The 27,483-nt window shown below is 49.3% G+C and overlaps 1 long non-coding RNA gene and 1 pseudogene across 1 annotated transcript in view; one reads left to right on the top strand and one right to left on the bottom strand.

Moving 5' to 3' along the window:
- The window catches only part of LOC149345012 (uncharacterized), a 100,064-nt gene that overhangs the window by 20,184 nt on the left and 52,397 nt on the right, over positions 1-27,483 (top strand). The window lies entirely within an intron of this gene.
- On the bottom strand, positions 1,674-25,791 carry LOC149345014 (uncharacterized; annotated as a pseudogene).

Genomic DNA, 27,483 nt, shown 5'->3' with positions numbered 1-27,483 from the left:
CCAGAGCAAGACGACCAGCGTGGCAGGCTTCTAGTTACGAACAGCCCGTGCCGTGCGTGCGCTCCGAGCATGCGCTATCCATCTTTATTTTCCTATATCGCGGGCTGGTAGCGCCGATCTGAACGCCAGCACTTCATAGCATCGCCGGGCGCTACAATGTCACGCTATGACTTCACTAGGCATGGCATGACGTCAAAGGTCATTCTAAATGTCACGCGTTCCTACCGGCCGCCGCTGCGTGACGACTCAACTTGGTAGCCCATATCTCAGCCTGGTATGACGTCAGAGGTCCTTCCAAAGGTCAAACGTGGCTACCGGCCGCCGCTATTCTAAAGCCCCTTCATGAGCGTAGTCTTGCTTTCGCAATAAAATGGAAGCCAGCAAAATTAACTTTTGAAACTGATGCTAACCAAGTCACACCTTGTGGGCGACTCCTCTGCGCGGGGACGCACAGGCAGTGACTCGAGGCAGGTCTTCGTAACAAAAAGGTTTAATCTCACATTGCAGGGGGGTCGGGCGTCGTTGGGGCGGCGGTGTCAAGTAGTCCTCGGGCAGGGCAGGTGTCGGGAGAGCCGGTGTCCAGAAAAAAATAGAGCTTTGGCGGTTGCGCCTTCTTAAGAAGGCTCCCTCGCGTAGCCTGGTTCCCCCCGCCCCACCACTCGGGAGGAAGGGTTCGAGGCTACCCGCTGTGAGCGGCGCGGGATTTGAGTTGGCTCGCGAGTGGACCCTACAACCTTCAGCACTGCACATCATGCGAAATCGCAGTATGAATAAATGCATGGATTGAACAGCTTCACTGATAAATAAAATTCTTGAACGCATACAGAAACAGACACAGGCACACGTATTCATTGTCTGTGACTGCTGTGGTAGTTTTAGCATTTAAGTGTTGTACTGTCCATTACGTCTAACAAGTAAAAAAAGTTACCTTGATAGCATTTTGTGGATCTATTGATTATATGCGGAGAATCGCATGTCAACAAACACCTTCCACTCAGGCTAAAAATAAACACTGCTGTTGCCAAAGCGTACAGGGGAATAGCAAAACAAGTATTGCAACAACACAGGGCTGCCTGTATTGTGTCTAGGTATCTATGTAACGATTTGAGTTACACAATGAAAAACTCCAGTCGCCTGTTAATCAAGACAGGTAAGAAAAGCTGATCCTAAATCAATGTCTACAAGTCCACATAAAAAAGCACCTTTCTGGTGTCGCACCTGAAATTCTGCAAACCTGACCGCTACAAATTTCGTTAACACACGCAATGTAACAACCCGTCAACTAAATGATCTACACTAAAAAACGACTGGTGCCTGGAACTAGGGCAGTCACCACGGTTTTGTGGCCGCAACACAAAAATTCAACACGAGAAAAACACACAAGCACAAACAGGTGCCCATTATTAGCAAGCCATACTTAGGAGAGGAAACACAGCAAACTCGTACTATCTGCAAAATGGAGTTATAACTCGTTATGTACAGAAGCAACAGAAGAAAAAAAGGTATTGCACTAATTCCACACGACCACACTTCCAGAATTGAAATGGAGCTTTGATTGCGACAGATTAGTAGATGTCAGCACCAAATATTTTTTTAGCCCACACATGTGCCGCATGCAGACATTTTATTCCTGAACTAGAGTTTTTTACTTCTTAACACTGCAAGTAAAGTAGTCACTCATGCGAAAGTAGTGTAGATGTGATATGAGCTGACAAAGCATGTTCTATGCTCCAGTAATTAGCAATACTAAGGTAGCTAGGAGCAGCCACAAGGCATGCAGGGTCGTTCTCACTACGGATCTTCTTGCTGTCTAAAGGGGTCAACTTGTCCCTCCTGGGCTCATCTGACGCTCTTGTGTTCCTCTTGGATGTCCGAGGCTTTGATACAGGAGCCACTCTGGCAAGAGGTGGTTTGGGAGCCCTTGCAACACTTGCCCTAGATCCAAGAGTAGGACTGCGTGAGCCATGCCTTTGAAAATGCTTCCTTTGTCTACTGCAGTGCTGCTTTTAGCGGCACTAGACACAGAAGGAGAAGCCGCCTTGGCTTCTAGCGCTCCTTCTCCTGCTCAGTGCTAAGCCCCTCAGTCCTCTCAGTATAGGAGGCCAGGCCTGCGCTTCCGGCCCTTGTAGTGGAATTTGGGAGAGATGGAGGCTTTTGTACTGGCAATACAGAATATTTTTATTTTGGCGATGCGGGCAATAACTTTTGGGTTTGTAGTCTTAACTAGTGCTTCTACAACGCTTGTTTGAGTCAGTAAACGACAGCCTCCTGGCAGTTCTTGACATAGCCTCAAGACCAGCAACACTACCTGGTGCATCTATATCACAGACAGCTGTACGAGGGGGTACCCAAAAGAAACCTGAATAATTTTTTGAATCGGCACAGCTTCTGTGGTACCGCGTTTTGCCGCTAGGAGTGCATAGAACGAACATTTCAGAGTCAGTAAGCCGAGTGCCGTTGCTGAAGGAGGTCAGACTAATTTAGGCAGAGTTTTAGAGTGACGACTGTTTTGTGTGAGTGTCGTTTTTGCAATGGCTGATTTTCGTGAACAGGGTGCGCCGGTGAAATTCTGATTTTTTCTCGAAAAAAGTGGAACGGAAACTCTTGAAATATTCAGAAAGACGTTCAAGGACGATGCTATGGGGACAACTCAAGTATTCCTGAATTAAATCCTGAATCAAAGCAACAGTCATGCCAATGGAAAACTTAAAATTCACCTCGTCTCAAGAAAGCTCGTCAGGTGAAATCAAACCTCAAAACAATGCTGATTTTTTTTTCGATGTGAGAGGAGTCGTCCATACAGATTTTTTTCCTCAGGGTCAGACAGTTAGCCAAGCTTTCTGCTCGTATGTTTTGAAAAGATTGGGCAACAGTGTTCGGTGGAAGCGGCCAGATTTCTGGCAGACGGGTGACTGGTTTTTCCACCATGGCAATGCCCCTGCTCACACAGCCCTGTCTCTACGACAAATTCAGACCAAAAATGGCATGACCTCTGTTCCTCAACCATCATACTCACCCCACCTTGCCCCGTGCTACTTTCTTTGTTTCGTAGAATGAAAAAACAGGTGAACGGAAAGCATTTCGTTGATGTTGCTGAGGTGAATGAAAGATGAATTTAAACAATGTTTTGAAAAATAAAATGAAAGATTCGACAAACGTATCATTGTAAGTGGAGAGTACTTTGAAGGATATTGAAGGTCTGTGCTGAAAATGTGAACAAATAAGTTCAAACAAAAATAAGTCCGGTTTCTTTTGGGTACCCCCTCGTATGTGTCCCAACAGACACCTTTTCTGATGTGGCTACAGGCTCCTCAGGTGTCTAGATTGCAAAGACTTGTGTAAGGAGGTAAAAGATTGCAGGGAACGTCTCTACCTTCCACGGGAACGTGAGAGAAAAAATCTCTGCCTCTCCCGTAACCGAGAGTAGAGTAAGCATGAAATGTTTACGGGCATAACACATTGGTTTTAGATGGTACTAATGAAAATCTTGAAATGGGTCTAGTGTTCAACACACCACACATACTGTGCACTGGTCCATGTGGACGCAATCGTTTCCTGTGTGTGTCTGGGGAATATCTTCCGCTCTGCCTCGTCAGCTGTATCCGGTTTCTGTTTGCCTTTCATCTTTGTAATCGTTGTTTTCATTCCTCGGTTATTTGTACCACTTTGCCTATGTGACACTGGTGATGTCACCACTGGATTACGTCACACATAACTAATGACGAAGTAATGACAAATTAGTAATTAGTGACTAATTACTGATTAATGACTAAATACTAATTACCTGCTTATTAATGACGCTTAAGCTTCGCCTTTAGGAGAGGAGCGCGACTGTGTGTTGTAGCGCTACCAGGCAGTCCACGGAACGCCACCACCCGTTCGGCGCGATGCCTTGCCCTTTGAACGCGACGCTTTTTGAGGAAAGGAAATTACGCAGTAATTCTCTGTCATCTTGGTGGACACCCGAACCGCACCGTACAGGAAAGGAAGAACGCCACCACCCGTTCGGCGCGATGCCTTCCCATTTGAACGCAAGGCTTTTTGAGATTTTGAGGAAAGGAAATGGCGCAGTAATTCTCTGCCATCTCGGTGGACACCCGAACCGCACCGTAAAGGAAGGGAGGAACGCCACCACCCGTACGGAGCGATGCCTTGCTCTTTGAACGCAGCGCTTTTTAAGGAAAGGAAATGGAGCAGTAATTCCGTCATCTCGGTGGACACCCGAACCGCACCGTACAGGAAGGGAGGAACGCCACGACCCGTTCGGCGCGAAGCTACCGGCGCTTGTATGCCGGTCCGGTAGTAGGGCTTAGAGAGTCTCATTAAATCTCGTTAAATCTCGTACGGTGCCCGGATGAGTGGAATTCAGTGCCCAGATGTTGGCTCTCGGTCTCGGCGTGACGTCACCACACTGCCGACAACGGGAGCTAAAAGCATTTCGTGCTTAATATACCAGGCGGTCTGGAAAAAAAAATAATTTAAGCTCTAAAGGAAAGGCTCACTAATACACACGAAAGAAGAAATAAAACACACCCGAAGGAAACCCGATAAACTCTACAAGAGAAAAGAAAGTTCCGCTCTAGTGCTAGCGTCTGGGGGTGTGCTTCGCCGGCTGGTTCGCCGAACGAGAAGTTGAGGCAAGGAGTCGGAGCAGTCAGCAGAGTTCTGTTCCTACCCGCGATGAGAGTTGGAGCAGAAGACGATGGACATGGCGGGCGTCGTCGGCGCTGCGTAAGCCCGTGACGTCTGCGGGAGCCCAGGGCAAATTTCATGGCGGCTGTGCTGGAGGCGGGCCACGTTCGAACGCTTCCGGAACGAGTACGGCACGCCGGAAACAGCGGCCGCGAAGTCTGCTTGTTCCAGGCTGTCGACAGCGGTCTGGTGTCCGGGTCTGGGAGCTCGGACGTACCCGGCGGAGGCTCAAGCCTGGAAACTCGGGCGCCAGGAACCACGTACAGCCGGCCAAATCTTTAGCTGGCGTGCGTGACGGCCGCGTTTTCTGGGCTCCTATAGCTTATTACGGAGCAAACTTTCGAAAATATGAAATTTAAGCACAGGCTCACTAAGCCCGTGCTTAATATTGAGCTTTCCAGAACTCTGCTTCATCCCAAAGCGCAGGAGCACAGAAAAAGCGGCCGTCGCGCACGGCAGCTAAAGATTTGGCCGGCTGTACGCGTCCGTTGCCGACCGCGTCCCAGCTCTCCTCTCCTTCGTCCTTTCCACCCGCTGCTGCTGTTGTTATTAGAGAGTTTTAGTATTGCGGGCTTTGCGTAATTCCGTGCATAGCGGAATAGCGGGTCCACAGTGCGCATGCGCAGAACGCTAACGGGGAAATAGCATTAGCGTACGCACGCAATTTTCAGAATTTAGCCTTGCGGCAGTTGCGGCTTTTGCGCCCTTAGCGTGGAAACATGGCGGCGTCCTTTCAAGCGACAGCCGCCCGCTTCAGCCGATTCAGCAGCTCTTGCGATTCCGGTCGGCACGTTTACCGGCAACTACTGGTGTTTTTGCTTTTCGTTATGACTTACCTTGCTTCGACGATAAAGTTTAAGCTGCAATTCAGCCCAGTTTTTGAGATACGCTCTCGATTCTGGAGCGCGCAAGCCTAATGGAACCTCAAGCTCCAATGCTACCGACTGCAACTGCCCAAAACGAGGACGAAACCTAGCACAAACGTCCGGAACGAGACAAAAATAGATTTGAAGCTTTTTCGCGCTGTTTTATAGACTTAAATTATGTAAAGTGAGTTTATGTTAAATTTACAAACCTTTTTTGAACATTATACGTCACGTGACGGAAAATATTCTTGCTCCAACGGCTTGTAGTTAACATTGCCTTTACTAGATGGCGCCACTGTTTTACGTTTTTATTTCATTTTATTTCAATTTTGGGGTCATTTTGCAGACGAAAATGAACGCTGCACTAATAATTAGTTTAAAAACTCGTAAATATTATACTTTGGCAAGTTAGCGGCAATGTCGACCATTTTAGAAGGAGCGTTGGCATCCATGTCAAGCAGATGGCGTTTAGCGTTTTCAAAACGCTATACTAAAACTGTCTGTGGGGATAAGTTGCTTGCGGCACGCTAACGTAATTTCCCTTAGGTCCGCTATCACGCTAACGCTATACTAAAACTCTCTATTGTTGCCTTGGTGGCATGGCACATAGCAACGACGGTGGATTGGCCAGGGTTCAGTGAGGAGAGCCCAAAGAAGTTAAATTGGTGCCAAGCTGATAGATTAACTTTGGTTGGCAAAATAATGATTTAACTTTGGGAAAGAATTCAGAGGAATTAGAGGGAAGTAGAGATTAAAAAATGAAAAAAAAGAATCTGTGCCTCCCCCGTAACCGAGAGTAGGGTAAGCATGAAATGCAGAACGATCAAGAAGCGTACGCGGACATCACGAGACGCAGCCCTGACAAGAATGTATATGCAGCGCGTTCGAAACTGTCTAAAGTGCGTAGAGGCGAAAGCGTTTTCCGCACCACTTTGCCTATGTGACACTGGTGACGTCAACACTGGATTACGTCACACATAATTGATGACGAAGTAATGACAAATTACTAATTGGTGACTAATTTCTGATTAATGTCAAAATACTAATTAACTGCTAATTAATTACGCTTAAGCTTCGCTTTTAGGAGTTGAACGCGACAGCGTGTTGTAGCGCTGCCAGGCAGTCCACGGAACGCCACCACCCGTTCGGCGCGATGCCCTTCGAACGCGACGCTTTTTGAGGAAAGGAAATAGTAGTAGTAGTAAAAACATTTATTTATTTATTTATTTTTTCAAAAGGAAGAGTTAGGGAGTAGGGGGATGGGGATAGATAGATGTGGAGCTACAGTGGTCGGTCTTCCCTAGTCCAGGATAACGTTGGCCTCCGCCGCTGCCTTGGCCCTCGTCACCAGCATAAGCTGAGTGCTCGGGTCGGAGTCAGCCAGGAGGGCCTCCCACTGCTCTAGACTAGGGCTATTTACCTTTGGTAGTAAAGGGCTTTTTTCGCAGCCCCAGGTGGCGTGGTACGTTGTGGCGTAGCCCCCACAGCACACGCACTCTTTCGCGTATCTGTTCGGCCACATTTTGTGATACATGGCTCTGCTTGGGTAGGTGTCTGTTTGTAGTCGTCTGAGCGTGGTGGCCTGCTCTCTGTCGAGGATATCCGCCGGAGCCGAGTACTTCTTGCGCGCTCCCAACAACGCCTTCATTGCCTCCCCGTAAGATTCTGGCGTGCTGAAGGGTTCCACCGGCAAACCCGCCCTCCGGTTCGTGAACCCTCGGACAACGGTGTCTGCCATGAGATTTCCCTCAACCCCAGTGTCAGGGACCGAAATGATGGTTTGTTGAATGTTTGTGTTGTTTGATCCATGTCTGTGTTGTTTTTGTTCGAAGAGGATACTCGCGGCTTTTCGGCCGATCCTTCCATCTCTGTACGCCCTTGCTGTAGCCTGAGAATCCGTGGCTATCCAGTAACTCAGTCCCTGCCGATTGGCTTCAGTCAGGGCTAGAGCTATGACGATCTCTTCCGCTGCTTGTGTTGTCCTTGTGCGCACTGATGCACCAGTAACTATATTCCCATTGGCGTTCACTACTGCTACCGCCCTAGCGTTTTCGTTCGTTCTGTACTTGGACGCGTCAACATACAGAACCATCTCTTTCTTCTTTAGGAACCTGTCCAACTCCAATGATCTCGCCGCCCGTCTTCCTTCGTGGTTCTTCGGGTCCATGTTTCTGGGCACTGGTTTAACCAAGAAAGTGCTCCTAATTTGGCTGTCAATGTCTGTCTTGTCTTCGCCCTCGTCTTCTGCCGGGTATCCTAGCTTGATCAGTAGTGCGCGGCCAGCGGCTGTTCTTTTAAGTATTTCCATTTGAAATCTGAGCATGGTTTCGCTGTGCTCCTCATAGGTGCCGTACACCCCCATGTTCATCAGCTTCTCTGTCGAGGCGCAGGTCATGACGCCTAAGGCTTGCTTATACGCCCTTCTGATGCATGTTTACATTTTGTTCTTTTCCCCTTTGTTAGGTTGTAGGTACGGAAGCGCGTACGTCATCCTCGGTATGATGAGCGCAGAAGTGATCCGTAACGCATCTCGCTCCTTCACCCCTTTTCTCTTGTTCGTAATCCGGCTTAACATCCTGCATATCTGTTTCGTGGAGTGTTCCAAGAGCTGGATGGTATGGTCCCGTTTGCCTTTCTCCTGCAGCCACATTCCCAAGATGCGAAGCTTATTTGTCCTTCTTACGGGTTGTCCATGTATCTCTAATTATATCGTTCCCCTGTCCTCTTTATTTTTGTGAAGTCTAATAAATTCTGATTTTTCTGGGGAGCACTGCATCCCGCTAAATAAAGCAAATTGACCGATCTCATCCGCCGCTCTTTGCAGTATTTCTTGCTTGTTTCCCGTCGATCCTTTTGTCGTCCACACTGTGATGTCGTCCGCATAAACTGAATGTTCTACATCTTTGATGTTTTTCAGTCTCCTAGTTAATCCAATCATTGCTATGTTAAAGAGCAAAGGTGAGATGATGGATCCTTGTGGCGTCCCTCTGTTTGGCGTCGTCTTCTTTTCTGACCTAATGTTGTTGATGCCGATCGTTGCTGTTCTGTTAGACAGGAAGGCCTTTACGTATGCGAAGATCCTTTCCCCACAGTTTGTTGCCGAGAGTTCTGTGAGAATGGCATTGTGGCCGATGTTGTCGAAGGCCCCCTTGAGGTCTACGGCCAAGATTACGCCTTCTCGAGTGCCCGATATTTGTTTTAGTACCGTGTCTCTTAACTGGAGCATCACGTCTTGCGTGGAGAGCCCCGTTCTGAACCCGAACATGGTATCCGGAAACAGACCGTTGTCCTCCATGTAAATGCTCAGTCTAGTCTTGACCACTTTCTCGTATAGTTTACCGAGGCATGAAGTTAGTGAAATGGGCCTAAGGTTCTCCAAACTGGGTGTTTTCCCTGGTTTAGGTATCACGATAATCTCAGCGTGTTTCCACTCCGCCGGGACCGTGCCCCTTTCCCAGTGCTCGTTGATTAGTCCAGTCAGGCTTTCGATTTGGTCATCACTGAGGTTTCTGATCATTGCATTTGTTACTTGATCTTTTCCCGGTGTTGTGTTCCTTGTGAATGACCTGGCAGCCGCGTATACCTCGTAGTCTTTTATCGGTTCATCCAGCTTCGAGTTCCTTGTCCCTGAATATACCATGGTGCAGGGTGGCACTTGCGTGCTTCCGACGTACCTGGACCAAAGAAAATCTGTAATCTGGGCCTCCGTTCCCTGAAAATTGTGCGTGATACGTTCTATCGTTTTGCTGTTTTCTCTTTTCGATTTTGTCGGGTCTATGAGGTGCCTGAGCAGCGCCCATGTTTTAGCGCTACCCAAGTTGCCGTTTAGTTCATTGCAAATTTGGTGCCAATTATCTCTAAGTAAGTTTGCAGTGTGGTCTTCTATCTCCTTATTGATCTGAGCTATTCTGAGTCTCAATTTCCTGTTATGTTTTTGTTTCTTCCATCTTTTCGTCAGTCCCCTACGAGCCTCCCAAAGATGTAGCAATCGTTTATCCGCACGCGGAAATTCATCGGTGACCTCTAGTTCTGTAGTATTGTCTCTGTGGACCTCCCGTAGTCGTTTGGTCCACTTTTCGATGTCCGTTATCGCAGTTCTTCCGGCTTCATTCTCCAACTGTTCACGGAATTTTTTCCAATCTGTGATTTTTGTCTTTCTCTGGATTGTGCTGAACCTTGTAAGTTTAATTTGTGTTTGAATTACGTAGTGGTCACTTCCGAACTGCTCCCCGGTGTTAGACCATTCGTAGTCTAGGATATTTCCTATGATGGTCAAATCAGGGCTAGTGTCTCTTGAAACGCTGTTTCCGACCCTAGTAGGGTATCTGCTATCAGTAACGACTTCCAGCCCGTGCGTGTCCACTCCATCTAGGATGGTTTTTCCTTTCTTTGTATTCATCTTGTAGCCCCACTCTTAGTGCGGAGCATTGAAATCTGCTACAATCACAAGGTGGTTTTGTTTTACCAGGCCGATCACCGCTCTAAAGATTTCTCTGAAGTCATGTCTCTTCTTGCGAGGTGGTGAATATATGTTAAGTACGAATAGGCTCTTCTCCCCGCGCTTCTTAGGTATTACCTCTATTAAAAGGTGTTCTAAAGGTGTTCTATATCTTCTTCTGGTGTCGTGTGCTTGTGCGTAGTGACCCCCTTCTGACATAAAATGGCCACTTTTTTAAATCTTTCATCTGCTATGGTGTCGTAGCCGACTATCTTCGGCGAAGTGTTAGTTTCTTGCAGCGCTATTACAGTGGGAGGGTGTTTATGCTGCATTACATGTATGTTGAAATAGGTTTTTTTTCGAAATCCTCTACAGTTCCATTACCATATTGTAAATTTTTCTTCTGCGTTAGCCATGATGTGACACTACTGCTGCGCCGCGAAGATCTTCGCGCTTTCGTTTAGGTCGACCTGTTCCGGTGCTCTCTTGTTTTGTCTCCTGAACAGTTCTGCCAATCTCTGATCGGTTGCGTTCAGTCTGCTCATGATTTGTTCCAGCGTCGCCAAGACTGTTTTCTGTTGCTCCTGTATTTGGTGCAGTGGTATAGTAGCATCTATTTCTTCCCTTACTTGCGGTTGTACGGCTGCTGGCCCTTGCGTGCTTGTTTTCGTCGTGGGCGATTGTACTCCGTGTACTTTTCCTCGGTTTGTATCATTTTCTTCTCTTTGTTGTCGCTGTTCTATAAACGAGAGCCTCCTTTTTAGTCGTTCATTTTCCTCTCTAAGTTCCCTGTTTGTTTTTTCTAGATCTTCGAATCTAGCCTGTATCGAATAGTCTAGAGCAGTGGGATAGACTGGAGACTCGCTCCTAGACTGACTCACCTTCTTGGACTGCTTGGTCTACTGTTTAGATGCGGAAGCGCCGTGAGCGTTCCCTCGAACCCAGGCGTTGTCGCCATCGTGGTCGGTGCTTCTTGCGTCTGCTAGCCCCGGAAAGTCTCCCTCTTTGAAGAACGGCGTTCGGCTTCTGCTGCCGCCGCGCCTGTTCCGAGACGCAGATCTCGAGGATCCCTTCTTTCCTTTCGTTTCGGCTTCCTCGCTGTCGAACCACCGCGGCCTGTGACCACCGTGGCAACTGCTTTCTTGTTTCTTGCCTTGCTGGTTCTGCTGGCCTCTCCGCTTGAGACGTCTCTTACATCCTATATCGCCCGTGGCGTGAGCTTCGCCGCACCACTCACACCTGGGCTCCCCACACTCGTGTCCGTCGACGTTGGCACGTTTGCATCTAGGACACTGCGGAATGGGTTCTGGTTCCGGAGAGACGTCTGATCGGTGCCCCTGCAGGTGGCATCTCAAGCACACCTGCTTCGTAGGTCGGTAAGGGTAAACTCTGTAAAGTCCTCCCATCACTGCGACTGTCTTGGGCAACCTCGGTCCGTCGAACGCGATGAGCGCTGACTCTGACTTCCCGAGCATTCTTGCGTAGACTGCACGAATTCCCGGCGTTGCTACTTGGATGTGGTTCATTAGGATCTCTTGCGTGGTGCCGGCCATCACTCCATGCACCACACCCCGGATAGTTCCCTCCGCCGTGGAGCAGTAGGCATTGAACTCGAATTGTTTGTCTCCGAGGCACAACTTCCTTGTCTTTTGCAGAGCTTCTGCCTTCGCACCATCTGGCGTCCGGACTATTATTATGTTTGAGATGGCTTTCACCGCGACAAGCATGTCGCCGATGTATACCAGGTTGCATTCCTTCACCAGGGCTTGTATGTAATCGCTGGGCTTGAAATCTCCCACTCTTAGGTTGTGGCTCTTCGGTCGGAATACGATTTTGTATCCTCCTTTCGGGAGCTGTACGAAATCTCGCCTGTTACCAGGGAGTGTCTTCAGTTGGTTGTTTGCAGCGGACGCCGGTGGCGCGTTCGGGACCATGGCGTTCAGTCCCGGCGTCCCAGGTTTCTGCTGCTGTGGCTCGCTCGTTCTCACTGGAGTCTTGTTTGCCTCCGAAGGTGTACTTGCCTGACCGGTAGCTTTCCTATCCTTCTGGGCTCTGCGCTCCACTAATTCCTTCATCACTCGCCACGGGGTCTCGTTGACTGGGTAGACTCTTGGTTCTTCTTGCGGTCCCCTCGTAGCTCCAGCGTTGTTGGTGCTTGCAAGCTCCATGGCTTGGGGCTGTTCCGTACCCGGGTTATTTTCAATAACCGGGGCCGTAATGTGTGCCGCAGTCGATGCTGATGCCATACCGCCGTCGAGGCTGCTCAGCCCCGGTAGGGCCAGCGAAGCCCATGCGTCTCCTGCTTCGGCCACGGCCGACGCTACGTCGGCGTTAGGTGTAGCGTGGCTCTCGCCGCCTCAAGATTTCAATGTCCCGTAAGTGGAAAAATATTCTACTCACAGAGATAAAATTGGTGTCCAGATGGTCCTCGTAAGTTCACGGAACACATCCAATAAACACTTTGCATTAAACTGGGGTTTTCCGGTCAAGAACACTGACGATTCACGGAGCCCATGCAGAGCACGTCCGCGTTCCCGTGCAGTTGGGTGTCAACCGAAAGGAAATGGCCCAGTAATTCTCTGTCATCTCGGTGGACACCCGAACCGCACCGTAAAGGAAGGGAGGAACGCCACCACCTGTTCGGCGCGATGGCTTGCCCTTTGAACGCAACGCTTTTTGCGGAAAGGAAACGGCGCAGTAATTCTCTATCATCTCGGTGGACACCCGAACCGCACCGTACAGGAAGGGAGGAACGCCACCACCCGTTCGGCGCGAAGCTAGCGGCGCTTGTATGCCGGTCCTGTAGGAGGGCTTAGAGTGTCTCGTTAAATCTCGTTAAATCTCGTACGGTGCCCGGATGTTCTCGTTTCAGTGCCCGGATGAGTGGAATTCAAGGCCCGGATGTTGGCTCTCGGTCTCGGCGTGACGTCACCCTACTGCCGACAACGGGAGCTAAAAGCATTTCATGCTTAAAAATGAATTGGAAAAATAAATGGGCGTAAAGATTAGAGAATTGAATACAAGAAAAATTGATGAATGCTTTTACAATGCGGAAATTTTGGATACCGTTAGCAGGGGAACCTTCTGTAGCAATTATGTTATTGTGGAGGAAAGCGCATAATTGATGCAATGCCAAACCTATAGTGCTAGCACCGAAAGAGAGAAGAAGCAAACCGACAAAGTGAGTTCCATTCGAGTTAGAGGAATTTATAAATACGTCCTTCTCTGATGTGCAAACCTCCGGCAGTGGAGTAGGAAATGCTCCAATATTTCCACCTCTCCACAAGTCGCGCAAAGGTTTGAGGGAGTGAACCCGCATCTGCATAAGTAAAGATTTAAGCGAGCGATTCTGCACCGCACGAGCGTCATCGCTACCTCACTCTGCCGAGATTTACACGCGCGAACCTTCCATGGGTACGTGAGATGTTGGTAGTCAACGGTAGAGAGCAAGGGATCGTTGCACAGAGTGGTAAGATACTGCAAGCGCTGCAAGCGAGAGGTTCCGAAAATGATAAGATTAGGGACGCTACAAGCGACCGATTCATTGAGAGCTGATTTTGCTATGAAGTCTGCTGCATCGTTGAGAAAAATACCGCAGTGACCTGAGATCCAAACGAAGCGCACCTCTTTCACCCATCCAGGAATGAAATACTGTAATGAGCGGCACAAGAGATCGTCTCGTTTGGACTCCAGCGCCAACAAAACAGAGAGGCAATCTGAGAGGAATATCACCTGGAAGTCATTGGGGGGAATATTTAAAGCAGCCAGCCCAAGAGCCATAAACTCCGCTAGAAATATGAGAGTGTAATCCGGGACTCGGAAGGGAAAGATGCCAACCGCTGCCTTCTGGTCAGCCGCGGACGCATCTGTAGCAATCACACTGTTGTGGGGGAAAGTGTCAAGGTGGTCTGAGAGGATGGTTGGTTGGTTGGTTTATGGGGTTTAACGTCCCAAAGCGACTAAGGCTATGAGAGACGCCGTAGTGGAGGGCTCCGGAAATTTCGACCACCTGGGGTTCTTTAACGTGCACTGACATCGCACAGTACACGGGCCTCGAATTTCTCCTCCAAAGAAATTCAGCCGCCGCGGCCGGGATCAAACCCGCGTCTTTCGGGCCAGCAGCCGAGCACCATAGCCACTGAGCCACCGCGGCGGCGGTCTGAGAGGAGACTAGTTAGTGCCCTGGACGGCAGATATTTGAATTAGGAAAATATAATCAAAAGCAACCTCCACAAGAGACGTTGCAGAACCTACTCTGGGCACAAAACTGAGATCTACACCAATGATCGATAAAAGGTTTTGGATAAAAACGACTTGAGGGAGGCGTAAAAACGACTTGAGGGAGGTGGAACCTTGGCCAATGATGACTAAAAAAGACAGCCGGGTAGGAAACAAAAATTGTTGTAGCCACATCAGAAGCAGACACAAATGCCCACAAAAAAGTCCTAACTGTTAATAGCTGAAAACGAGAGTTAAGGTCGGGAATACGAGCCTCCAGGTACAGAACTGCGGTGGAAACTGACTGAGGGAGACCAAGGCAGAGGCGCAGTGCGCGCCTTTCTAACAGCATCAACGGACGAAGCTTGTATTTGGCGGATCCAGAAAAGAGTACGCAGCCTAATTCCAAAATGGGTCTGACATAGGCTTTGTAAAGCAGTAGGAGCGTGCCCCGGCGCATGTCACATTTCCTATTGCTTATTCGAAGTAGCCGACCGAGTGCACGCTCTCCTTTCTCAACGTTATTCTTGATGTGGGGCCGCCAGTCTATACTAGCATCATAAATAACGCCTAGATACCGCAAGGAATCCACCTGCGGTATGTTGTCCGTGCGATAGTGTAAAGATTTATATAAAGGCACGTTGGACTGGAAAATTAACACACTGCTTTTATGCACATTTAACACCAGCATAATGCCATTAAGCCAAACCTCTAGTGCATTGAGGTAAGCCTGAGGAGAACGATACTGGGCATGGATGTCTGTTCCCGAGGCAAAGAAGGCTATGTCGTCTGCATAAACATAAGCTGTAACGTCAGGGTGGATGGGAATGTCGCACATAAGAATATTGAAAAGAAGTGGAGAAAGCACAGAACCTTGTGGCACAACTCTGGTCTGGGCATAGGTGTCTGAAGTGAAGGAGCCGTCAGTGCAAAAAAAGCTGCCGTCGTGCTAAAAATTCACGGATCCACGCATAAACGTAGTACGGCGGGTGTAGTAATGACAATTTCATGAGAAGGATGGAATGTTCAACACTGTCGTATGATTTAGCAATGTCGAGCGTCACCTACCCTGATACTTCGCTCTTTCGCATAGCAAGGCGGATTCTGCTCTCAAAATCTACATGGGCAGACCATATTGAGCATCCGCGAAGAAAGCCAGTCTGGGCTGGACACAATGCGTTGATTTGTGAAACATGCTTTGATAGGCGGCTGTGCACAATTCTTTCCAAGAGCTTAACCAAATTGGATGTTAGAGCTATCGGCCGAATGTTATCAAGATGGAATCCTTTCTTTCAGTCTTTTAAGAGTAATACTAATTTCGCCATCTTCCAGGAGTGCGGCAGCCATGCAGCTTCCAATGAAGTGTTGACCAGATCTAGGAGGTCCTGAGTGAACTCTTGAGCTAAGATTTTATACATACCGACCGTAACACCGTCCGAACCCGGAGCCGAAGAATGCATCGAAGAAACTACAGTTAGTAGTTCTGATTTGTCAACCACTACATAGTCTGAATCAGGAAAGGGGTCGAACAGGGGTACTCTTCGCTGATCCTGAAAGCGTAATGCGAGCCCTTGTGCTATTCGCTGTAACTCATCTTTCGCGTCATGTGGAGACAACATAGCCGAGCTTGTTAACTGCATGGCTGAGGAGTGGACATTCCGTTCCATAAAACGGCACAAAGCCTTCCTATTCTTTGGGTCTGACAAATATGTATTCAAGTTTTGATTGTAGTCATCTTTTGTCTTTGGTATTGTTCTTTTAAATGAGGCCGAGAAAAATTTATAGTTGATCCAATTAGCAGAGCTCTGGTTAAGCGTAAGGCTCTTGCATGCTGCTTTCCTACGGCGGAAGGCTGTCTCATACGCAGCGTTCCACCACAGGGGTGGTGATTTATTACTAACAGCAGACCGAACAATGAACTGTCAACTCTCCGTAGGCTTCAAAACAGAATGAAACACTCGCTGATCCCTGTCGGTTCCGTTGGAACAAACATCAGATGTAAGGGAGGCGCGCAACGATGATTTGTAGGCTGCAAGATTAACTAACTTTCGGACACAACCGTGATCATAGAGTGGGCGCACCAAGATGGTGAAAATAATTGGCAATTGGTCACTAGACGTACCACTCTCAACTGTGGACCATGCCCCTATGCCTACCCCACCTGCTGCCAAGGACAAATCGAGAACTGAATGCGTAGTTCGACGTACGGAGGTTATGGCCCGAGAATTGCAGCAGCATACATTATTTGCCGACATCCATGCCCATAACATCTAACCATGAGAGTCAGTGTAGGTATCCCAGACAACCTGATGGGAATTAGTCTCCAGCAATAATGACCCTATTAGAGATGGCAAGCAAGCTGTCCAGGTGGTCTGTTCTGTTTATTTACTCCTGCTGGATAATATACGTTAGCAACTCTGACAGGAGCACAGTGTTGTAAAGTAAAATCAACAGCTAAGAGCTTGCCGTCAGGAAGCATAACCTTTTAATTAATTGAAGCGTGGTGACACAGTTTTGAAGAAATCAGGGTCACTAACCCACCGCCCCTACCATGTATGGGATCCGCTCGAAAAACACGAAACCTATTTAATGAATATGATTTTATAGAGGAGAGCCAAGTTTCTCGTAACAGCACTCTATCTGGATTATGGGAAGATAAAATAAGTTTTAAATCTGTCAGAGAAGCAAGAGATCGGCAATTGTATTGTAGGACCTATACACCAGCCATGATAACTAGTCGAGAATAGAGGCTGAAACAGCCTCTTTTAGCATATCAGACTTTGAGGAGACTTTAGCAGGCCCCTTATTAGTCTTGAACTGGGCTACGGAGGACTTAGAGGGAGAGGTGGAAGCATGACGCTTCTGTGTAGGGCAGCTCATTTCCACATCAGTAGTACAGACACTGCTGCGAGGAAGACTAACTGAGACACTATCGAGAGGTGGCACGGGACTCGGTATATTGGAAGATGATGGTCCAATTGAACTTTTAGCACAGGCTTGAAGTGAAGTTGCCACTGGCGGCATTACAGGTGGGTGGTGACAAACTGCCTGACTCGCAGCAATCTCAGACAAAGCCTGAGTAAAGCTGCTGAAGATACGCTCTACCACAACTGACAGTGCTTTTTCGACGCTTGACACAGTCTTGGCAGACAGTGTGGCTTCAAGGTCTGGAGCAGAAGAACGCACATGGCTGGGGTAAGAGTGATTTCTGTAGTAAGGAGCGCATGAGCATCTATTAGGGAACATTTATTTTGCTCACTTCCAATAAACTCCGCTCCTGTGACCATTTTTCGCAAGTGATATCATCATCGCTGTGGGCGTTACTGCACACTAAACAGATTGGTTGACCAGCAGTGCAGCTGTCGGAAGAGTGACCTTCACTACACACCCGGCATCTAGTCGCTGAATTACAGGCTTTACGAATATGTCCAAAACGCCAATAGTTAGCGCATTGCAGGGGACGAGGTTGCAATGGGTCCACGCGATATACAATAGGCCATATTTTCAGCTATGATGGGCAGGTGCGACCAGCAAAAGTTGTAATTACTGACTCTGTAGCAACACGCACTCCTGCGACGTCGCGCGAGCAGCGGTATACGGAAATAATCCCTGCTCCTGCATCCTGGAATTCCTCCAGAATTTCTTGGGCAGAATGATGGGTTCACTCCACGGCCAATGCCTTTGGTGCACGCAAGCTGTTCCGTAATGAAGGCTTTAACCGGAACAGCAGTAAAAGTACGACGTCGGAGCAGAGCCGACACACATTCAATGTTTGCCGACTTGCAAAGAATACCACCCCTCCCGAAAGGTCGCACTTCAGAGATGCCGAGAAGTGATTCGAGAGACTTTTCAGTTCGTGCTGAATTGCTTTGGAATTCTTCATTTTTAGTACTCCATCACCTAACGGTACAAGCGCCGCCTAGAATTGCATCGACACCATTCCTCCCAAATGAAATCAGAGGCAAGTTTTTGACCGCCAGGCTGGCGAACCAGGCTTCCGAGCCCCCACCCGGGGAGGCGAAAGCCATGCCTACAGCCAGCGCAAAAGCAGCCTCACATTGCTGAAATCTACAGTGCTACCCTGAATCCTGACCAAAAAACCCCCGACCGTGGAACAGCCTCACCAAATAGAACCGCCCGACACCACCAGGAACCAAAGCAGATAGACAGGCACTCCGAGAAGACGCAGTCCGGCTGAGGCACCTTCTGTTGCCCTCTTGCTTCTTCTCTCTCTAGAATCCCCTGCACACCGTATCCGTGCTTTGTCGTCTTCGGCTCCCCACAACTGACGCTGGGTGTCGCTATCTCCTTACAGAAGGCCCCATCGTCGGAAGTTTTTTCCAAGGGAAAGAACTCAAGTCCAGGAGAGCGACCCCAGTCGTGTTCGACGATCGCACCACAGAAAATCACAGCACAGCGCGCACATTACACACCTCACGCAATACGGCGGTTGTCGGTGTTGAAAGCGTACACAGACATTCGCAGACACAACACAGATAGTACATGAAGAGTCAACATAATGCGCCCGTGGAGGGGCGAGGAACCACGGCACGCATAAAATGTAGGTAGCGGAAACTGAAAGACAAACGTGAGCGAACAGAAACAATGTCAACAAGAGCAGGTGTGGGCTCATGCTCTCGTTAAATAGTGGGCTCCGACATTTGGGGAACCATTAATGTGCTCCACACGAAAGGAATATTCTTGTAGCAAGAGACTCCATCTTAGCACTCGGATATTCAAGTGCTTGGCCTGCGTCAAATACTGAAGCGGTTGATGATAAGTTTGAATGGTGATGGTTGGGCCATATAGAAAATGTGAAATATGGCTACCCTGTAAGAAGCGCTAAACATTCCCGCTCTACGGCAGAATACCGTGGCTCTACTGGTAGCAACAGACTGCTGGCATGCGAGACAGGGTGGAGAACACTATCGTGTTCCTGCAAGAGAACTGCCCCCAGGCCCGTACCAGGGGCATCCATACATAGGACAAACTCCTTGGCCAGATCAGGCGCCCGGACGTCTGGTTCCTAGGCTAGGACTACTTAAGCTCTTCGAAGGCCCCTTCACGCTCCGGAGTCCAACGCACATGGTTCATTTCTGCTTTGCGGGTGAGTTCCACCAAGGGCTGGGCCTTCGCGGCATAATGAGGGATTAAGTCCCGGTAATAGCCGGCTAAGCCGAGGAATGACCTAACCTGCTTCTTCGTTTGCGGTTTTGGGGTGTGTGCACAATTGAATCTACTGGCCGAATCCTGCCTTCGCCTAACACATGTCCCAAGATCACACGGTTATTCGCGAGTTCGCACTTCTGGGGTTTCGCAGGGAGGCTCGCTCCTCTGATATGCTCAAACAAGAGACGGAGGGTGTTTATATTGTCACGTTGTAGTGACGGCAGTCCAGCGGTCAGGAAGACACCAGCCAGTCTTGGAAACGAAGCTCTTTATTTGGGCTGACTTGCGCCCGCAAAATAACTGAATCACTCGGCGGCGGCGTAAGCAACAAACGTGCTCGTCGGTCGTCGAACTACGAATGCCCGCCGCTCGCGGCATCGCTCAATTTAAAGCCGGCAAATAAACTTCCAGATAGCAGGACAAGATCATCTACAGTAATCTGGAAAAACCTAGATGCAGCCTTTCATGGCTGCGATCAATCGAGATTAGACTGGTCGCTTCTCGCGTCACAAACAAAAATGATAACAGCCCTTTCCTGCAGCCTTCAGCGTGAACGAACAAACACTACAATGATACGTGGCATTACCCCCCTTCCAAAGAAGCATCGTCTCGATGCTTTAAATTGAAATTAAACACGGAGAATGCTATGAGAACTTAGAGTCCTTTAGCGTTCCTAATAAGGTGTAAGGGCAGCGGTAAAAGCTTCAAGTCTGGCCGTGTCGTCGTCGTCGTCGTCGTCGTCGGTGTTGTCGTCGGTGTTGTCGTCGGTGTTGTCGTCGGTGTTGTCGTCGGTGTTGTCGTCGGTGTTGTCGTCGGTGTTGTCGTCGTATTTGTCGTCGTCGTCGTAATGATCGTCGTCGTCGTAATGATCGTCGTCGTCGTAATGATCGTCGTCGTCGTAATGATCGTCGTCGTCGTAATGATCGTCGTCTTCGTAGGGGTCGTCGTCTTCGTAGGAGTCGTCGTATTCGTAGGAGTTGTCGTCTTCGTAGGAGTCGTCGTCTTCGTAGGAGTCGTCGTCTTCGTAGGAGTCGTCGTTGTCGTAGGGGTCGTCGTTGTCGTAGGGGTCGTCGTTGTCGTAGGGTTCGTCGTTGTCGTAGGGTGCGTCGTCGTCGTAGGGTTCGTCGTCGTCGTAGGGGGCATGGTCTTCTGTTTTCGTCGATGGAAGATCTTAGTTCTTGCGCTCAGAAGCAACCTCACCTCCAGAGGCTGCTTTATTCAGTTTAACCTTCGGGGGCTGGGGAAGCGCCCACGCACGGCGTAGCCCCGGCTAGGAGATACTTAGCGCGGTGACGATGGCGACGGAGAACGCGATAGGCGGCTCGGCGATGAGTATCCTTCGCGACGCAAAAAATCCTCGATTTCGGCTGGTCGCTGGCCGGGTTGGGGTCGTGGGGCGTCGTAAGGGAACCCTCGGATGCCCATTCTCCTGCCTGGGCAGTACCGGAGAATGTGACCGGCTTCTACTGGAAGCATTGTGGGCGGCGCTGGTCGGGTGTTCTCCACTCGACGCATTTCCTCGGCCGTGTACGACGCTCGTAGGACGGGCGAGTTGGGGCGAGAGGGCGGCGCTCCAGCGCAGCTGGCTAAGTGCGATAGGGGCTTGGGTCTCGTCATCGAGGTACAGGACGGCGCACTGCTGCGGCGTAAGTCATGGCTGGAGGCTCCAGAGGCTGCGTGGTAGACTGGAGTCACGTCTTTCGGCGAATAACTCAAAGGGCTGGCGTCACGACCTGCAGGGGTTGTCCGGTACCTGGAAGGCTACCCAGCACCTCCACCAGATGTCACGTTGTAGTGACGGCAGTCCAGCGGTCAGGAAGACACCAGCCAGTCTTGGAAACGAAGCTCTTTATTTGGGCTGACTTGCGCCCGCAAAATAACTGAATCACTCGGCGGCGGCGTAGAAAGAGAAGTTTATTTTATCTGTCATAGCATAGAAAATACAACAAAACAGATGAACTTAATTCTCTGATCATTCAAGCACATGCGCAGTGACGCAGCACTGAGCATGTCAGTAATGCAGTAAAAATGCCGATACTCGACCGCCGCGCAGGACGATAAAGTATGTCGACCATTTGCGCAAGAACTCAGCCTCGCTCATTGACAGAGCGTCCATGCATGCTTGTTCAAAGAGGCGCGTGCGCCGGCGTAAGCAACAAACGTGCTCGTCGGTCGTCGAACTACGAATGCCCGCCGCTCGCGGCATCGCTCAATTTAAAGCCGGCAAAGAAACTTCCAGATAGCAGGACAAGATCATCTACAGTAATCTGGAAAAACCTAGATGCAGCCTTTCATGGCTGCGATCAATCGAGATTAGACTGGTCGCTTCTCGCGTCACAAACAAAAATGATAACAGCCCTTTCCTGCAGCCTTCAGCGTGAACGAACAAACACTACAATGATACGTGGCAATATGCTGCTCGCATGTTGCAGCGGCGACTAACACATCATCTGTATGGTGCATAACATTGGGCAAACCTGACAGAAGCGCCCTTATGAGGCGGGTGAAAATCGCGGACGCAGTCTTAATTCTGAAAAGCATGTACCGGAACTGATTGTGGCCAGACTGCGTGGAAAAATCAGTGATCGGTTTGGACACGTCATACAGAGGAACCTGCTAGTAACCCTTAGTAAGATCCAACTTCAAGAAATAGCATTTTGCGTCAAGCTCTGTAAACATGACATCAGTTCTCGGGATACTCTCGGCATCACCTACCAGGACGCTGTTAATTCGACAAAAATCTATGCAGGTCTGGTGCATTTGGTCAGGTTTCTTGACCAGAACCAATGGAGAGTTTTAGGGTGAATGACAGCGATCGATTACTTCTAACTTCAACATGTCATCGACTGCCTTCTCGACAATGTCTCGCAGTGCAAAGGGTAAAGGGTTCTGTGCGATGTTAATGGGTGTACTGCTGGTTAGCTTCAACTGACACTTCAGCAGATTTGTACGGCCAGACATGTCGGAAAAAATATCGCCATCGGACACTAACAAGGTGTCAAGATCTGTGATCTGTTGGGTCCTTAATCTCTCGGCTCGCTTGACAGCCGCAATGCTAGCCTCTGGACTAGCAGTGAAGGATGGTAGACCGACTCGATTGCTTCTACGACCACGAAGGAAGATGCCTGGAGGGTAGCTGCGGGCTGGTGCTCTTCAAAGCGTTTTAACATATTGATATGAAAGAGCTTCTTTCCAGAGCCAACATCCACCCAATAATAGCAGTCGTTCTTGTTGAGGGTGACTACGAACGGCCCTTTCCAATGCATAAGAAGTTCCTTTTGAGAGGTAGGGAGTTAAATTGGGGCCCGGTCTCCTCTTTTCAACTGCTCTTTTGAGGTACGCCTATCGTAGTAGAGCTTTTGTGACCGCATTGCATTGCCTAAAGGTTGGTGGGCAAGCTGTAGTGTTTTTTTTAGCCGATCCCTTAAGCCAAGCAGATAGGCATATGACGTTCAGACGGAGTCATCGATTTTAAACGCGGTCCGAAGCACTTTCAAAATCGCTACCGGTCTCCGGACCTGACGGCTGTAAATCAATTTGAAAGGAGAAAATCCCAGGCTAGCTTGTCGGACCTCCCTATAGGCAAAGAGGAGAGGAGCTAGGTAACGGTCTACGCTTTGGGATGTTCCTCGCTCAACTTCCGTAACATGGTTTTCAAGGTTCCATTAAAGCATTCCACCAGCCCATAGGTCATAAGGTGATAGGGTGTGGACCTTAAATGCTTAATAGCTAACACATCATTTACTTCTCTCATCAATGTAGATGCGAAGCACGAAGCCTGATCGTAAAAATCTCTTGCGTGAATCCCAAGCGCGAGAACATCTACAGCAGGCCTTCTGCCACAATGGCGGAGTCAATGGCAGGTAGAGCAACCGCATCAGGATATCTGGTCGCAAATTCCGCTAACGTGAGTATATATCTGTTCCCTTTAGATGAGGTTGGGGATAAAGGCCCAATAATGGCGACCGCCACTCGCTCAAACGGTGTAGAAATGAGAGGTATCCGTCCTAGCGGAACATTGCTCACCCTTCCCTTCGGCGCAGTCCGTTGGCACGTATCACATGACCTGACATATGTATTGATGTCAGCCTTTACCCCAGGCCAAGAAAACTCAGTGAGCAACCTACCTATCGTCTTCCTTATACCTTGACGACCGGAGAATGCACGCTCATGCGCCAACATGAGGACTTGTGTGCATAAGCACTTGTGTTGTGTTGTGTGTTTTATGGCACATAGGCGACTAAGGTCATCATGCGCCAAACGCAGCGTAAGCTCTTCGGTACCACCGCTTGATCAACGACTTGGCCGGGACACACTTGGTATGTTCGGAAAAGAACACTGTCATCTGTATGAAAGCTATGGGCGGTCTGTCCCTCGCCAGGAAATGTTTGCCCCAACTTCCTGCGATACAACTCTAAGTTCGGGTCTTGTTCCTGCTTGAGGCGAAACTCTGGCCGTGGCAAGTGGAGTGCGTTATGAGTTGGGATTTTGGTACTCTCTGAAACCTCCACCGCCACCGTAAGGGAAGGAACATCGACTGAAAGCGTAGTTGAGTTTCCCCTTCACGTGGCGATGTGAGGAAACATTTGATGATGATGAAATCGCGTTTATTGATGTATTGATGGTACGGACTCGCAAACAATCACATTACTCGACGGCGGGACAAGAAGGTTACTATTTATTAACACACGAATAAACAAGAAGAAACAAGCAAGGAGAAATGTATTTAGAACATGACTGAACCGTTGATTACACGAAATCAGCTCCACTTAACCGAAAGCATTCCGTTTTAAGCCTTCTGTCTCCACCCTTGGCGGCGACAGCAACCAATAATGAAACAGGAAACACCTCCCACCAATCGATGCTTAAGGAAAGGACAATAAAGTTTCCGTCAGCAAATCAAAGACTGGGGAAAGGATGTTAGCTAATCAAATACTTGGGAAAGGAGAGGTTCCGAGCGCGCATACAAACGGCACTGACCTCGCTGCGTTCCGAACCTCTGCCTTCCTCTTCGTTTCTCTCTCCGCGCACGTGCATACGGGACACACGTATGCCACAGGAACAATCACTAAAGGTTCCTTATAAAAAAAGGAAAGCTGTCGCTGAGGGGTCCAGCGTCCAGTGGCCACTACAGCTTAACTATGGGCCTCTATTGAGTATCGAACGCTCATAGACCCATCGGCGCCGCATCGCGTACCGATCGTCCACCGTACACCTGCGTCCTCACGGTAATCTGCAGGGACACGAGAAGGTTAAAAAAACATCTACTGGGCGCAAACACCGACGACTGCATTCATTCAAACACTGCACTGTAGAAAGCTGCGCGCTGGAAAGTACCTGTGGTGGGGAGGCAAGACGGAGACAGAACGAGCGGTCTGGCGACGATGCCGCCAGCAACAATAGAGCAGCCACCGCGTCTCCGTCGTGCGTCCGCGGTTCCATGAATTGGATAATCCTTCGACCGGGGACAGGCGCACATGTCAAAGTCTTGCTCCGTGCACTGTACTGGAGGCTGGATGACACGTCGGAAAGTTCAGCGACTTCACACCTCCCAACCAAGATTGTCACACAGGCAGTTGTTGTCAGTGGGACATTAAGGTTCAACCACGGTGTCCGACAACAAAACTACACACGCACATGTACGCCAGCTTTCCAATCAGTCCGCCAACAAGCACACATGCGCGCACACAGCGGTTGTTTCAACCCGCACACACGAGGTCGGAAACCAATCTGCACATTCCAGAACCAACCATGTCAGATCGGTTCATCAAAAACTGACGAAGATTACTTCTAGCCGCCTACGTCTCGAAACAAAACATGTTTCTTTTGCACTTTGTCCAGAAGATTGGATCAAAATTACAAATTATTCAAAACAACGCCGGTTGCAAAGGCAGCCGCCCCTATCGGATCGACCTTATCGCTTTCCTCAAGACTGCTAGAGCTCATTGACTGTCCGCACGCTACGAGGATTGCTACTGCTATCGTGTTTGCGATCGCCCTTTTTAACTTCACATTAGGGTTACGCCTGTCATCAGCTACCTCACGTGGAGTTTCAGGCAGCTGCTCCCTTTCTGGCTATTCTATCAGCGAGTGCGCCTCAAGTGCTACCAACCTCCCTCCACCTTGAGCTTGATCTGCTGTCACTGCGTACAGTGTCAGCACCGATTGGCCAACCACGTCGTCCTTGGCAACTAGCTTACCTGCGCCTGCAAAGTGGGCTCCCGCTATCAGGTCTAGGCTTTCCCTTTTCTGTAGTGTTACTGCTGCCTCTGCGTGAGCGCCAATCTGCTCTGGCTGGATGGTGAACTCCTGTTCCCGAGCAGGTGCCTCCTGGGCCTGCTGTATCTCTGCATGCTCTGACCGCAGAAGCGTCACAGACGTGACTGACGCCCCTATGCCGTCAGCCATCTCTCTGGTACGGCGCCTAGTGTTAGGACCTGCTAACTAACCGTTACAGCCTCCACAGCTGCTGATATCGGCCCGCACGTTAGACCAGCGTCTGCTACCTGAAGAGCGCCACATTCCTGCTTTGTTTCATCCGAGCACTCACCCCTAGAAAATGAATGCATCGTTCCTCCTGTTAGAGTTACTTCGGTCTCCGAATCCACACGGGCTCCAGTACTATGACCTTCGGTATGCAAGTAGCCGCATGCCGGGTCATCCCTCATATCTGGTTGACTGGCCTTCTCAACAGTCATCTCCGATTGGGAACATAGCTCGTTAGGCATCGCCACATGATCTGCTATTTTGCACACGTCTCTCCCAACCACAGGAACTTCCTGTTCTCGCTTTAAATTCGGATAGTCAATTATGAAATGCCCAAATTTCATGCAGTCAAAACATTGAACTGTCGCAAATTGCATCTCGCTATTAGTTTTGGCTCCATGGTTCTATTTCAACTGCATCTATGCAAGCTTTGTATATTCGAGCTCAATAAAAATTTTCAAGTTCTCCATTTGAAGCAGGTTTTCTGCCTCCTCAATCTCCAAACGTCGCATCATTCCCTCCCGATCATACCGTAAGGCAGCCATCTCCGTTTTCCGTGCTGTCGTTTCTAGTACGTGAACGCTACACCGACATGGTGAATTCGGAGAAAGCAGAAAGATGTCCTACCTCTCTCGATGCTCTGTCGACAGCACTGCTGTCGCACTCGGCGTGATGACAGCGGGCTCCCGGGAAGGTAGACGCTCACGGGTGCGTCCCACAGCAGCTCACTACCTTGGAACTCGCTTCGCTTGGTCGCGTGGTTCTTGCTCTGAACCTTTCGATGTGGACGCCTGGTTTCTTTCAGCAGCTTGCTGCCTCGAACACTCGACGGCTTATCTTCGCCCGGCTCCTTCAGCTTCTCGCTGACTTGAGCTTCCAGCGTCCTGTCGAACTCGACCTGCGTTCTTGAAGCGCCTCGACGTCTGTTTCGCGACGCAGCTTCGCGTTTCCTCCTTTAGGACGAGCTACTCTGTAGCTTGTCCACCGACTTGTTCTCCTCACCTTCCGTGCAAAACCTCGAGTAGAAAGACGTTGCGATCCTGTCACGACTGCACCAGTTGAGTTTGTCCTTCACGAGGCGTTGTGAGGAAACATTTGATGATGATGAAATCAGGTTTCTTGATTGATTGATGGTTCGGTCAGCAAACAATGGCGTTACTCGACGGCGGGACAAGAAGGTTACTGTTTATTAACACATGAATAAACAAGGAGAAACAAGCAAGGAGGAAAGTATTTACACTATGACTGAACCTTTGATAACACGGAATCAGCTCCACTTAACCGAGAGCGTTCCGTTTTAAGCCTTCTGTCTCCGCCCTTGGCGGGGAGAGCAACCAATAATAGAACAGGCGACACCTCTCATGAATCGATGCTTACGGAAAGGACAATAACGTTTCCGTCAGCCAAGAAAAGACTGGAGAAAGGATGTTAGCTAATCAAATACTTGGGAAAAGGGAGGTTCCGAGCACGCATACAAACGGGACTGACCTCGCTGCGTTCCGAACCTCTGCCTTCGTCTTCGTTTCACTCTCCGCGCACGTGCATACGGGACACACGTATCCCACGGGAAGAATCACTGAAGGTTTCTTATAAAAACAGTAAAGCTGTCGCTGA

This window comes from Amblyomma mixtum, chromosome 5, assembly GCF_055824585.1.
Source record: "Amblyomma mixtum isolate Tamu chromosome 5, ASM5582458v1, whole genome shotgun sequence".
In the NCBI taxonomy this organism is placed as follows: Eukaryota; Metazoa; Arthropoda; class Arachnida; order Ixodida; family Ixodidae; genus Amblyomma; species Amblyomma mixtum.
This window is presented reverse-complemented; position numbering and strand designations above follow the sequence as displayed.